Consider the following 12,960-nt stretch of genomic DNA (forward strand, 5'->3'; position numbering starts at 1 on the left):
GCAGGGTTGTTGTTCTCAGCATATGACCAAGCACATCGTTATTACCCGTGCCACAAACAGAGTCACCTCCTCTGAAATTCACGGATCTGGTGGAATTTAAAACTGCACAAATAATGTACAAAGCGAGAAATAATCTACTTCCTGGCAATATACAAAAAAATGTTCCTGAAGAGAGCGGAGGATTGTAACTTCAGAGGGAAATTGAATCTGAAACACTCTGTGCTTGCACCAACCTGAAAAGTGTGTGTATATCTATTTGTAGTGTGCTTTTGTGGAATGGACTGCAGGAGGAAATCAAAGTAAAAATATCAGAGAGTTTAAAAAAGGCTGTACAAAAAGAGAATTTATGCAAGGTACAGAAATGAAGAAGGGAAATGTAGAGCACACTAATGAAGATATTGTTACTGGTTTTCTTTTTATTTCTCTTTTGGCTAGTGTCGTTGATTAAACACTGGGGGAAATAAGCATTCAATAGGCATCAACATTTCTTTTCATTTACCATATTTCCAATGCAGCTATTCACATGAAATTTACATCAGACATTCATATTCACTCAATAAATTTATACAGATAAAGAAATTATAACATTTCAATCCATAAAAAAGTTATGTGCAATAAAGTGGAATAACACAGGAAAAAATGAACTGAAAATGTATTGAATAAATGGTGGAGAAGCTTTGGTATGCAACACCAGCGTTTAAGATGCTTCCTGTTTGAAGAAATCAATCTCTCTCAGTGTTCAGATAGGATTCTGGTTTATTGGTCCACACAGACCGTCTTTACATCGTCACCTTCATCCACATTATATTCTATTCTATGATTGACTGGACCATTCAAGCACCTTTATTTTCCTTCTCTTGAACCAGTTGAGTCTTCCTTGCAGCATTTTTTGGATCTTTGTCCTGATGGAAGGTCCACCCGCATCTCATCCTCATCGACCTGGTGGATGGAAACAGATTCTTCTCAAGAAATTCCTGTTACATGGCTCCTTTCATCTTCCCTTTGATAATTTGGATTCTGCTGGTGCTGTGACAAGAGAAACAGCTCCATACGATGATGCTTCCACCTCCAAACTACGCTGTAGGTCTGGTATTTTTAAGGTCATATGCAGAGCATTGTTGTCCAAAAGCTTGTTTTAAGTTTGCTACGTAACATTTTGATAAGTCTGTTGATCAGCGGTTCCCAACTGGTCCAGCCACGGGGTCTGGATTTCTCCTTAGTCATTCGTTCAAGGTCCATACAGTTTAATATATTCAGAGACATACTTGCGTTTGGCCATGTCATCAAGCTAGTTTGCTGTCTCTGTGAAGCAGCTGTCCATTAGTCACTCACTTTACAGCAGGAAACTGCACCTTAAAGTAAAAGCTTTGTGCTGGAAAGTCACTGTACTTCAAAATAAAGTGTGTTTTTACAAACTTGACATGTTTGCCAAGTCCCTTGCAGAATGGACCCACAACGCACTTTTAGACCACGACCCACCAGTTGGAGAGCCTGGAAATCCAGACCCAAATCTAGAAAGATTAAGGGTCTGGCTTTGAGTAATGCAAATGGCCCAACTCGAGGGGCGGCACCAAGCATGCATTTGAAAATATCACTGCACGCAATTGGATAACACTACGACCAATCAGAACAATACACGGGGTGACGTATCCAGAGTTTAGCTACCAGTGGAGCTAACTGGTAGATTAGACTCTTGCCGTATCAAAACAAAACAGCAAAACAGCAAAAACGTCCTTCTTGCAAAGGAAAGACTCGAGCGCAGTCTTCTGTTCCTCTTTTAGAGAAAAAGCCAAGCCTAACTCGTTCATTGTAGCGGCCAAAGCCGTTTCAAACAACTGGTGTTCATCTGTAGCCATCTTGCAATGTTTACTGACTGATTACGGACTTTGTCGTCGCAGTGCTGTCGTCATCTGTTTAGCTTGCCTCTGGCCCGCCTATATCAGATACACCGATGTGATTGGTGCAGCTCGGCTCCAACGGCATGGGTAATGAGCATCATTACTGAGCAAATTCAAATTGTGCTCTCGCGAGAACTCTGGATTTCCAGGGTACCAGCTGGGAACCACTGCTGTAGATTACTGGGAGAACATTAGTGTGATCAGAGGAGACAAAAATCTAACTTTTCTGCAAGAAGTACAACATATCATGTTTGGAAGAGAAATGGCTCTGCATATGACCTTAAAACAAGACTAGGTCAAAATCTAGTGTATGGCTGGACCGTGTATGAAGTTTGAGAGGGCTTTTATATCGAAACAAGGACTTTTAATTTAAAACAGGAAGTGGTCGGCAGTCAGACTTTTGTTTGCTTTGACTTTCACCTCACAGAGCTGTTGTGAGTTGGCCCCGTTGTTGCTGTCCAGCCCAAAAACTCCTGTGAATACATGTTAAAATGAAGACTAGTACACTTAGACACAGTCACGTAGCAGAAGGGAGCGGCTTTCTGAGGAGTTCTGCCCATCGATCAAGATCCTTTTCTCTTTACTGAACACCCTTCTCTCTTAAGCTCCAGGAGGGATGTACGTCTCCGTATGACTGGTGGAGGCTGCACAGCCTTTAGCCACTATCAGAGCCAAGCTCCGCCAATAACAATAGTTTGTAAAGCATCTTATTGGCAGCCACACCTGTTTCGATAATTTAACAAGTAATATTCACTTCCTCAGGATTGCATCTCTGCTTTTCGCAGATGATGTAGTTCTGTTGGCTCCATCACACCGTGACCTCCAGCATGCACTGGGGTGTTTTGCAGCCGAGTGTGAAGCAGTCGGGATGAGAGTCAGCACTTCCAAGTCTGAGGTCATGGTTCTCTGCCGGAAACAGGTGGATTGCCTTCTCCGAGTTGGGGGAGAGTTACTGCCTCAAGCGAGGGAGTTCAAGTATCTTGGGTTCTTGTCCATGAGTGAGGGTAAAATGGAGCGTGAGATGGATCGGCAGTTTGGTGTGGCTTCTGCAGTGATGCAGGCGCTGCGCCGGTCCATCGTGGTGAAGAGGGAGCTGTGCCGTAAAGCAAAGCTTTCAATTTACTGGTCTATCTACGTCCCAGCCCTCACCTATGGTCATGAGCTCTGGGTAGTGACCAAAAGAATGAGATCGCAGATACAAGCAGTGGAAATGAGTTTCCTCTGTGGGGTGGCTGGACTCAGCCTTAGAGATAGGGTGAGGAGCTCTGACATCTGGAGGGAGCTTGGGGTAGAGTCGCTGCTTCTTCGCGTTGAAAGGGGTCAGGTGGTTTGGGCATCTGACTAGAATCCCCCTGGGCACCCTGCTGGAGGTGTCCCAGGCACGTCCCACTGGTAGGAGGCCCCGGGGCAGACCCAGAACACGCTGGAGGGATTACATATCTGGTCTGACCTGGGAACGCCTTAGGATCCCCCAGGAGGAGCTGAAAGCGTTGCCGGTGAGAGGGATGTCTGGCCTGGGGTGCTTTGCTCAGCCTGCTGCCCCTGTGACCCGGCCCCGGATAAGCAGATGGATGGATGGATGGATGGATGGATGGATGGATGGATGGATTTTCTGGGCCCAGTATTAGAACAATAGAGTTTTAAATATCTAAAAATATACAAATATACAAGATAAGAAGTGTTCATGTGTTAGTAAGTGTTAATGAAACAAATGTTGACGTGTTGAAGATTTATTTCCCCCACTGTATGTAAATATGAAGAGCTTGAGAGGAGTGGTCTAGTTGTACGGAAGGACTCTTGGGCGGAGAGTTGGTTTATGATTGATTGTGTATTGATAGGTGAAAATAGATCAGGGTAGGACTAGACAGTCAGTCTGCTTCTTCCTACTCCTTATTGAAAAGGAGTATTATATATGTTCACTGTATTTTTTACATACAGTACAGGCCAAAAGTTTGGACACACCTTCTCATTCAATGCGTTTTCTTTATTTTCATGACTATTTACATTGTAGATTCTCACTGAAGGCATCAAAACTATGAATGAACACATGTGGAGTTATGTACTTAACAAAAAAAGGTGAAATAACTGAAAACATGTTTTATATTCTAGTTTCTTCAAAATAGCCACCCTTTGCTCTGATTACTGCTTTGCACACTCTTGGCATTCTCTGGATGAGCTTCAAGAGGTAGTCACCTGAAATGGTTTCCACTTCACAGGTGTGCCTTATCAGGGTTAATTAGTGGAATTTCTTGCTTTATCAATGGGGTTGGGACCATCAGTTGTGTTGTGCAGAAGTCAGGTTAATACACAGCCGACAGCCCTATTGGACAACTGTTAAAATTCATATTATGGCAAGAACCAATCAGCTAACTAAAGAAAAACGAGTGGCCATCATTACTTTAAGAAATGAAGGTCAGTCAGTCCGGAAAATTGAAAAAACTTTAAATGTGTCCCCAAGTGGAGTCGCAAAAACCATCAAGCGCTACAACAAAACTGGCACACATGAGGACCGACCCAGGAAAGGAAGACCAAGAGTCACCTCTGCTTCTGAGGATAAGTTCATCCGAGTCACCAGCCTCAGAAATCGCAAGTTAACAGCAGCTCAGATCAGAGACCAGATGAATGCCACACAGAGTTCTAGCAGCAGACCCATCTCTAGAACAACTGTTAAGAGGAGACTGCGCCAATCAGGCCTTCATGGTCAAATAGCTGCTAGGAAACCACTGCTAAGGAGAGGCAACAAGCAGAAGAGATTTGTTTGGGCCAAGAAACACAAGGAATGGACATTAGACCAGTGGAAATCTGTGCTTTGGTCTGATGAGTCCAAATTTGAGATCTTTGGTTCCAACCGCCGTGTCTTTGTGAGACGCAGAAAAGGTGAACGGATGGATTCCACATGCCTGGTTCCCACTGTGAAGCATGGAGGAGGAGGTGTGATGGTGTGGGGGTGTTTTGCTGGTGACACTGTTGGGGATTTATTCAAAATTGAAGGCACACTGAACCAGCATGGCTACCACAGCATCCTGCAGCGACATGCCATCCCATCCGGTTTGCGTTTAGTTGGACGATCATTTATTTTTCAACAGGACAATGACCCCAAACACACCTCCAGGCTGTGTAAGGGCTATTTGACCAAGAAGGAGAGTGATGGAGTGCTGCGGCACATGACCTGGCCTCCACAGTCACCGGACCTGAACCCAATCGAGATGGTTTGGGGTGAGCTGGACCGCAGAGTGAAGGCAAAGGGGCCAACAAGTGCTAAACACCTCTGGGAACTCCTTCAAGACTGTTGGAAAACCATTTCAGGTGACTACCTCTTGAAGCTCATGGAGAGAATGCCAAGAGTGTGCAAAGCAGTAATCAGAGCAAAGGGTGGCTATTTTGGAGAAACTAGAATATAAAACATGTTTTCAGTTATTTCACCTTTTTTTGTTAAGTACATAACTCCACATGTGTTCATTCATAGTTTTGATGCCTTCAGTGAGAATCTACAATGTAAATAGTCATGAAAATAAAGAAAACGCATTGAATGAGAAGGTGTGTCCAAACTTTTGGCCTGTACTGTATAGTTTTTGTAATGTTCAAAATAAAGTATATTCAATTCAATTCACTTAAAAAAATCCATTTTTAGGCAGTAATCCTCACAAGAAAAGGCCGAAAAAAAATGTAAATCCCCACCCCCTCCCCCACCCCCTAATAATTTCCATACACTCCCTAACTAACAACATCTGACAAGCATAAGTCATGAAGCAATATATTTTGGAAACCATTAATTTCTGATGATATACAGCATAATTTTGTCATATCTCTGAGTTTCCAGGGGTATTGAAGGAAGTGAGGAAAATCGCCCCATCACAAATGGCCATTAAAACCCAGCTTTGATTGATCTCTATATTAACTAAAGAACCCACTGAAGTTATTTGACGAGGAAGTTGGGAGACAGTGCTTTATCATGCTCGTTCAATGAGTCATGGATTAAGTTGCGCTGCACTGTGGATATCTGGCATGTGTCACAGGATCAGAGCGAGGAAAGGATAATGTCTCAGTCTGGGGGTGATGAGATTTGTGCTTCAGACCTGTTATGGACTTGGATTTCTCCTCGAGGAAATGACTGCAAGGATACACAGCCGTCTCCCAGTTATAGAGCTCTTGTTGCCATCTGTTATGTAACTCCATACATGCCATCTGTCATATCAAGACATATTATGTATGCGTTAGCTGTGCTGCTGTTTGCATTAGCCACTATAACACCACTTATCTCTGAGTAACATGTCTCCTTCCTCTCATTTCAGTCAATTTACATGTATGAACAAATCTTGCACCTGGTGCATATATCAAAAAGACTATTAAAGTGTCAAATTAAAGCGATTATTGTGTGGGATGTTGCTGTTTTGTGAATGATGGACTCGAAGAGAAAGAGCGGCGGGATGTTTATAAATCTTAAAAAGCTGTCTGTTGTGGAGCTTTGTGTTTCCCTCAGCCGGGTGTCACTGTCTGTGCGGAGCAACAAGACAAAACACTGTGTGACTGGGGAATGTGCAAGGTGAGACGTGAGCTCTAAAGTGAATCAAATGGTTGATACGATGGGTATTGACTGCCTTTGGAAGCTTAATAGGAGATTTAATAGTCCCAGACAGAGAAACAACTTACATTTTTCATGAGGCTATTTCTCAGGGGTATTCATGTTTGGACAAGCTGACAAACCTACATGATATTTATAAACAGTGTTTTGTGGTCGCTACAATTCATGTGTCTCTGAGGATCATTTTGGGCTGGATTCTTACTTCTCGAGCAGAGGGCCCCAAATGGATTTCTCTCAAAATGAAACACAGACGTACCTGCTCGGAGAAAATAGGCTCTGCAGTACAGTACGGTTTCTTCACAATGTAACTCTACGGATAAATACCTCTGAAGCACTTCATCATAAAGAGCCCACAAAGGCAGATCGCGGGGTATAATTCAGAGAATATGCAGTTAACACAGCGTGTGAGAATCTGTGGATGGATCTATAGATAGATTTTATTTTCCAGATTGTGGGTTTGTTTGTTTTCTGTCCTTCTGTGAGCTCGATGGAGCATTCAGTGGGACTGTAGGTGTGAGCTGGATCCTAAAAATTACTTTTATACATTACTAATTTGCAACAGGAAATACATTTTAAACACAACATACTGGCACCATGATTACGTTTTCTATTAGTAAAACAATAAAATGTCAATTAAAGTTTTTGCTAAGTTGCAAAATGTACATGTCAGGAAATCTTTAACTAATAACAAGTTTTGTTTTCCTACAGTATCCATTCGTAGCACCTAAAGCATGATTAAATGTTAATGCTAGATAGCTTCTATACCTGGGGGCTTTCTGCTGCCTGTGATCGGTATTTTCCCAAAGCTCTGCCCGAAAGACGGAGAGTCACTCACCACATATCCACCCACAAGCTTCATCACTTCTTTGTAGCTGCAGCTGTCCACGGTTAAAATCCAGTTTTGGTTGTGTAACCAGTGTAGGGCTACAGGCGACCACAGAGGGCACACCTTTGGTGGGGTGTATTTCCTGGAGCTTCACATTCGTAGTAGCCGAAGTGTTTCAGACCAGAGGTTTGAGGACATGTTTTTTGCAGTGGAAAAGGTTTTAGTCTGACTACCTGCAGCAACAGTGTTCTTCTCATCTTCAAAAATAGCTTGATGCTTTATAACATGCGTGCGCAGTGCAACGATTATGAAAATGAGTCTGCTGATGTGATGTTGTATTTCAAGTCAGTAGTGACAAGATAACAAAAGTAACGTTATACGAGATGTTTGGGTTTTGGGTTCAGGTTACTTTATTGATACCCAAGGGTAAACTAGTTTCGCAGTCGAGTCAAAACACCCATCACAGTTTGAACAATCAAAATAAAACATAGAACATAGAGTACAAGAAACTGTAATATTATTACTGAATTTTATTAGTAATTACTAATAAACGTGTTACTGCCCAACACTGGTAACAAAGTATATGTAACATGTTGTGTAACTAATAATTTGTTGAGTAGTCTTGCATAGCCAGACCTGTCTCGTGCTGTAGATAGAGTTGGCTGAACCCGTCATAATTCTGCACTGAAAGAAAACAAAACACTCTGCATTGTTTGTATTTTTTTAAACCAATCACAATCAAGTTGGATGGTGATAGGCTCAGGGGGTCCATGTCATTGTTCCGACCTCTCATTAGTCCGACGTCCCGTTGTTCCGACGTGTGATTATACTAGACTATACTGTATTTGTGTACCATAGAGGATCAGCAACGCAACAAAAGTAGGCTACTGGTCGAGATACAAGTGCCATAGAGAGAAGAGAGTGAAACACCACAACCTCCTGTTATTAACTCTGGGGTCAGGGTTGTGTGGGGAGCTCTCTGCGGTGCTGAACGGCTCCCGGTGGGCGTATTTCTGCCTTGATGGTGCACCGCAACCGGCTCTGGGTCAGCTGGGAAAGGCTTGAGGCGAAGCAGGCTCACGGCTTATGTGTTTGCCACTTTCTTTTTCATTTTAACCCACACCATGATCTTTTCCTGACCCTAACCAAGTGGTAGTTTTATGCCTAAACCTAACCAGACCTTAACCACAGGGCATCATGATGATTTCGGAACAACGGGACTTCGCAACATGGGTTTAATATGGTCGGAACAATGGGATGTCTGACCAATGTGATGTCTGACCAATGGGCAGACCCTGACTCAGGGCACAGTAATGCCCTTGTGAAATAATGTTGGATGGGAACGTGGTGGAACATTTGCATGTGAGAAGGTGAGCTCTGGCATTAAAATGGCTAACCCCCTCAAAAAAATAAAGCAACACATAAAATATTGAAGGACTAGGTTGCTAGCTACTTCATGAGTTGTGTGGAGACTGAAAATGTTTGCATTGTATGTTCATGCAAACCACAGATACACTACATTTGCACATATTATACAGATCATACTAATGTTTCTACAGTGATGTAGTATCTGAGCTGACTTTGTCATCTGGAGGTGGAGGGGACGGTGGATGGCATGTCTCTTAGCAAGACAGCTACCAAGTTGCAGTCAGTGTTTGAAACAAACAACACCAGTTGTTTTTAACAGCACATCCTGGCGTTTCCACTTGGTGCTCATGGCACCAAACCTTGGTGTTTTTCACGGACACATTACGGTGTTTCCCAGCTGTGTTTATGCCACAGAACCTGAATTTTTTTTACCAGCCCATCCATGATTTTTCAGCAGCTTTTGTGCCACCAAACATGCAGGAAGCATGTTATCATCTGAAATAGGCGGCCAATAACAGGCTTGTGCCCACAGTGACCATGACTACTACGACACCAGTTGTTTTTGGCGTCACATCCCGGCATTACTGAGTGACGTTCAGAGGTGGGTAGAGTAGCCAAATGTTGTACTCAAGTAAGAGTACTGATACTTTAGAACAATATTACTCAAGTAAAAGTAAAGTAGTCATCCAAATAATTACTTGAGTAAGAGTAAAAGAGTATTTGGTGAAAAAACTACTCAAGTACTGAGTAACTGTTGAGTAACGTCTGATTTATTTGTAAAATAAGAACATGAACGTAATCAATCAATCAAAAATAATAATCTGCAAATTCATGTATTTTAAACGATACCCCTTTAACTAAAACAAAAATAAATTAAATCTTTACAAACATAACATAAATCAAGGCACAAGAAACACAAATATATTCTTATATATACTGTACATATATATATATATATATATATATATATACATATATATACATATATACATACATTTATATATGTGTAATTATGTACTTATCTACTCTGTACAATTTATCCAAAAAGTTACTCAAGTAAATGTAACTGAGTAAATGTAACTAGTTACTACCCACCTCTGGTGACGTTTATGGCACCAAACCTGAGTGTTTTTCATGGACACGTCGTGGTGTTTCCCAGCAGTGTTTGAGCCACTAAAACTGAGTATTTTTCACCAGTCCATCCCCGATTTTTCAGCAGCTTTTGTGCCACCAAACTTAGGTGTTTAAAGCCAAAACATGATCTTTTTCTAACCATAGCCAAGTGATTTTTGTGCCTAAATTTACTGACACCTTCACCACAGCGTTGTTGAGAAATGTAATGATTCAGTGTGTCTGTTACAAAATAATGCATTAATGTAACGTATCCATGGCTATCAAAAATGTACAATACAAACATTTTATTCTGCTGATTGGGTGTATTTCACAAAGATGCAGAAGGCATGTTATCAGGCAGCCAATAACAGGCTCATACCCACAATCTGCATCCTGTGACCATGACTACTCGCTAAATAAATTAACTTTGGGTCTTTTTCTGTTGATCAGTGTCAAAAAAGCCACATGAAAACAAACAAACAGAGGGAGAATGGCCCGACACTCTCCCAGTGATGAACAAGGTTAGCGTCACAGAAAATGAAATGCATCCTGCCTGCAGACTCACAGCTCTCTGACTGGGCTGGCTGCAGCCTCAGTCATCCGATGCACCCTCTCCTGTGGGAATGGATTTAGTTGGATTTTTAATTATCCATCTCTGATTTCTAAATTAGTTTTTTATGCCAAAACTAATAATAACAATAGACAGTGATGGATCTTGGGAGACTTGAATATGCTTATGAGGAGACAGATTGTTCTCCATCGAGGCCTTCAGAGACTACCACCCCCACTTAGAGGCCTATAAGCAAATAAAAACACTTGTAAGACAATTAAATGACACAATTATACCAAGGTCTTAATCATTATTCTCGATAGCAAGAGCATAAGAAACACATTCGTCCACGTCTCATTGATATCCCAGCCTAATAATTCAAATATTTTTGCATTTTAAAGCTCTGTGTTTCCTGCTAGACTCTAAATTGCTGAATGGAAATCAGTTTTGTAGTCACCAGGCTTTATATTCACACGACAAGCAAATATGCTGACTTGATTCAGCAAAATAAAGATGATGATTTTCAGTAATGTAACAGTGGAGTCTGCAAGTGAAGCGATCCTGGATGTTGGAGAAAGTGTCTTCTTCAAATCACAGCAATAAGTCTTCCTCTCCAACTGGGTAAAAGCTCACCCATCCGTCCACCCACACACAGCCTCTGTCACCACCGTCACACACACACACACGCACAGACTCCTAGACAAACCTTCATCCTTCATTTACTGGCACCGTCTCTGTGTCCCTCTGTACAGCTCACGCCAGTATCACTATATTTGACCGAGCTACACAGCGAGGTTGGCTCCGCTGACGGTTCGAGGTGAAAACACATGATTATTACCCAAAGGCAGCATACTGTATCCTAGCAGCTTGGACACCAGCTACAGAGGAGGATAGACAGATGGATATTTACTAATTCTGTGTGCTGCATAGAGACTGAGCAGTCTGCTTTGGATCTCTTGGTGTGTACCATCTCCGGGTTTGGCAGCAGAGTCCGAACCGAGACCCTCTGAATAAGCACATCCTCCTGCTCACATCTCAGGAGACTTAATTGTTGCTGGACATTGTTTGTGATTCCTGCCAAGTTGCCGAAATAGTTTCCCTCTCTTGCAGCTTTTTGTAACCCTCACACAGCAGGGTCCCTGCACTGTTATTCTCAGCCCATCATCAGATTCATGACTATGGAAAAAGCTGATGGGACCAAAATAACCACCGTCTGAGTTGCATCATCAGTCACATTACGTCCTCAGGGTCAAACACGCAAACCGCGAGGTCCCGATGGTGCTTGCATCTTAAATTCGCTCTGATTTTCTGCTTGTCTGACTGGTGTGTTATACGGTTCATACACTGGCAAAACTTTGCTGAACTGTGTAATGAAATGTATTATGTTTCATATCGTGCTGATCTTTAGAATTTTATTGAAGATTAGAAAATAATGAGACTAAGATGAAAAAATATCCTCAATATTAAGTTAAGATACAAATTAAAGCCTCTAATGATTTAGTCAGAACAACATAATTCAAATATATTACAAATACAATCTCCACAGTTCATCGTGTCACTGAAGCATTCTGGTGAGGAAGCCTCACTCAATATTCAGAAAACAGAAATTTTAAAAGCACACCATTAACAAGATTAAAGAGATATCTTGCCAATTTTTAACCAGCTTTGTATCAAAGCAATGTGGTTATTCTGTGTTTGAGCTGTGATAAACTCTCCTCCATCTCCCTGCTCATCTCTCAGCTCAAATCCATTGGATGATGCGAAACATTTTGACCAGCTCTGGGGATGTTACTCAAACTATAGATCATGCTTCCTCATTTTTTTATACCAAACCATGAATGCGTTACATTTGTGTATTTCATATGTGTTATATCAATGTTTCCAAAGTGATAGTATTTTAGGTGACTTTGTTGTCTAGAGGTGGAGGAGGTGGTGGATGGCGTGGCTTTTAGCAAGACATCTACCAAGCTGCAGTCACAGTTTGAAACCAACAACATGGTTTTTTTTTTCTAGCAGCCCATACCCACCGCCATTACAAACATAAAGAGTATAGAAGCCAGTCGAGGGAAAGAGAGACACCCCACTAACTGTCTCAGACTCAGACCAAACTGCAAAACTAGGCAGCATGGATCAAATATTACTGAATTGCCTATTTCTTGCTTTAAATGTCTTCAGAAACACACTTTATTGCACCGTCTGGCTGTAAGACAAGAGTTTGTGAACAGGAAGTGGGCGCCAAACTGTTTCGGACGAGCAACTCGCATTATGTGATCCACCAGTGGGAGCATTTATTGGTCCCATGCTGCACTGTGAAAAATGGATGCTGCAATATTTTTTTCAGATATTAAAATTTGGCAGCACTGATCAAATATGACGCAACATTCTGTTAGTAGCCTAAAATGTTTTCAAAAACATATTTTAGTTAGTCTGTCACGTGATGCCCTGCAGCCCAAAAAGGCTTTTTCCCATAGACTTACATTGCGAAATAAAATCAGTGGATACATTTTTGGAGCCTCACAACCTTTGCAAAAGGATTTGTGTCAGTAACAGGATTTGATCCATTCAGTGTGATAATATTTGGAAAGTTGAGAAGAGCTGCAAGATTAAATCTTTTTATCCCCAG

Source organism: Epinephelus lanceolatus, chromosome 8, assembly GCF_041903045.1.
Source record: "Epinephelus lanceolatus isolate andai-2023 chromosome 8, ASM4190304v1, whole genome shotgun sequence".
In the NCBI taxonomy this organism is placed as follows: domain Eukaryota; kingdom Metazoa; phylum Chordata; class Actinopteri; order Perciformes; family Serranidae; genus Epinephelus; species Epinephelus lanceolatus.